Below are 3,170 nucleotides of genomic sequence, written 5' to 3' on the forward strand. Positions count from 1 at the left end.
TGGTGCAGGACCAACAAAAACGAGATGAGGTTTTGTTTTCAAAGCATCTGTTCAAATAGTTTATAATGTACGGCATGGCTCCAGGCAAAGCTGTGACAGAGCGTGAACATTAGCATACGGTTGGAGGTAGTGGGGTGAGCCTACAGAGGTGGCTTCCTCGTACACATTAATTCATTTGTGAGCAGGCTGTTGAACTACCCTACTGGAAAAAAAGGGTGTTTCAATGGTTCTTTAAATGGTTCCTGGAAGTGTGTTTGAAACGTGTGTCTAAACTTTCTGGTGTAAGATTCTATAGAGAACTTCTATGGATTCCTCCCCCCCCCCCCCAAAAAAGAATCCTTTAGGACTATCGTTTGCTTGTTTGTTTTCAAAACTCGTTGCTGGTGTGAACGCAGGCTTAGAACATAATTTGCAAACTGTTTTTTTCGAAATTCACTCGAACCCAACCGTTCAGGCCCCCACTACAGCCTTTATCTTCAACATAACGGATCTTCTGTGTTTGGAAACAAATTGGAAATTGTGGCATTCGGGGGGTGGGGGAAGTCACTTTAATTGCCCGGACTACCTCTAGGTGGTGCCAGAGTAACGTTTCGGTGTGTCGTATTTTGTTACATTATGTTTGTATTGTGTAGTTTTATTGTGATAAATAAGAGCAATCTTGTAAACAAGTTGCAAAAATGTAAAGAGTTTGGCACTAGGAACTAGGCTTTAAAAAACAGCTCACACTTTTTAGACGAAGATGGAGATTATGATTATAAGGGGTCCAAGCACCTAACGTGAAATAACTATAATACTTTTGTTAGGATTTCTTTATTATTATTATTATTATTATTATTATTATTATTATTATTATCCTCTATAACAGCCACTTGTGCAGACCAGACTGTATTGTGGTACAGAAATGAAACTTGGGCATTAGGTAGTAGTCCCTCTGGTTACTCTGGCGAGCGAGATGAGTCTGATCAGCCTGATGGTGGTGTTACGGTGCAGTGCCTAATATTTTAGGCTACATCTAATGAGACATAAGACATATGGAGGAAATTCTGCTTTTGGCCCTGATTCCATGGCTTCTGCCAACCAAAAAAAAAAGCCTTGTTGACTGAGTCAATTTGAGTAACATGGTGCTTGGACCCCCATAATATCTAAGTGGCTTGTGGCTATTATTATTATTATTATTATTATTATTATTATTATCATTATTATTACAATTACGGCATTTGGCATTTGGCGGCCTTATCCAGATCGACTTACGTTTACCTAATTTTTCGGAGCAGTTGAGATCTATTCAATTACGACTTATAAATGACTCATAATTTAGAGGTTGTTTATTTTATTTTAAATAATAATGATAAATATCCTAATTAAATCTATTTAATCCAAAAGATACGTGGAAAAGACTCCCACATTCCCAGACAATTCACTCTAGTTGCAGGCTGCATGGCGTAGGTCTGGAGACTGGCATTTGTGTCCATGTAAACACTAATAACAAGAGAAAAATATCAATGTTCCACGTTGTGCAAAGTGACTCATGTGTTATCTGAACTCGCAATGATTGTCCTGTGTGGGTAAACAGGATCTGATGGCATTGTCTACCGTTCACCGACACATTAAATGTCACCATTTTATCAAATGCAACACGAGCAGCACAAAACAGAATAAAACATTAGATTCCTTATTGTTTGCCTGGAAACAAAAGCCCTGGAGAAAAAAATAATCTTTTCAAACAACAGTGCATGACTCAAACGCTCGAGCCTCTTCACATCTCTAAGGACCTGTGACTCATCATTTGCGCTTTGCGGATGTCGATGCAAAAGTGGGCTTCGGTAAATGTGTTTCCATTACAACCACCAAAGCGTTGAAAGCCAACATTAGGCACTTACAGTCTCGCAGCATGGCCATCCACAATACCTGTCATTTACGCTTTACAATTAGTTTCCCATAATGCTGTTCTCTGGAGCATAACCACAAATAGCACAGTGGAAACACTTCTAGAAATAAGCTCGGATTGTCTCGGCAACTACTAAAGTCTTTAGATTAAAAAGAAGTTGCCGTCAAGGCAGGCGGCGAGTGTTTGCTTTATTAAGGCGGATCCAAAAATCATATTGGAGTCATATTGGGGTTTAATACGCAGCTAGACAGCAAGTACAGCGAGTAATATTCATATTCGAATAATAATCATAATATATGCTAAACATGCACAGGACAAAACCAGGAAGAGCAACGATATACAACGCTTGGATAACAGCGGTATAAACAAACACTAATCGATGACTAAACACGAAACAGGTGAACACAGTCAGATAACAAAGCAACGACAGGACAGCGGTGGAGCCGGGACTGATAACAAAGCCTCATGGAAATGTAAAGTAAAGCACATGACGTGAAAAGTGACCCGAAAGCAGACTGCGACGTACACCGAGAGACCGAATTTGTGACTCGATTTCAGTGGACATTTCTCTCATAAGTAAGCACAAGATATCATCAGATATGAGTTATATTCCTTTTATTTCTTATTAAAATAAGTGTTTGCGTTATATCGTTCTACTGTTACACTGTTTGTTTATTCATCTTCTTTTTATTTTGCTTTAGTGCTTATTGCTTCTTAATATGACCAACACTGTAATAAAAATCATTTTTTTTAAAAAAAACAACAACAACAACAAACAAAAAAAAAAACATACTGTATGTTTTACCTTTGGAAATTCCCCATCGTGTTTTGTTTCAGTGTCACACAGACGTGTCTCTGAGGCCGTATGTATGACGTGTCGGACCGCCGAACGGAAGTGATTTGAAAGGTTTCCTTTGATTCATGTAAAGGAAATACACGAAACAGCAAGAGACGTGTTTAAAAGAGCATCGTGACGCTTGGGGTGATTTGTGTTCTCTCAGTATCGTGTTTCTATCTCTTTCATGGCCGACATGTGCTCGTCGCAGTGTGAGTCAAGAACATGTATATACTGCAAATAAAAGATGAAAAGGATGCTGTATGAAATAAACCACGTTTGAGACAAAAACCGAACGAGGGTGTGAGCGTTTGGTTTGAGTCTGAGAGACCTTCACATGCACACGACATGCATCTCTGTAGCACGCGCAACTAAAGACTAAAAAGTTCTCATGCACGTACCGTACCACTTTATAGTTATATTGCAGAGGGATTAAGGGGATTAACT

This window comes from Ictalurus punctatus, chromosome 25, assembly GCF_001660625.3.
Source record: "Ictalurus punctatus breed USDA103 chromosome 25, Coco_2.0, whole genome shotgun sequence".
Taxonomy (NCBI): domain Eukaryota; kingdom Metazoa; phylum Chordata; class Actinopteri; order Siluriformes; family Ictaluridae; genus Ictalurus; species Ictalurus punctatus.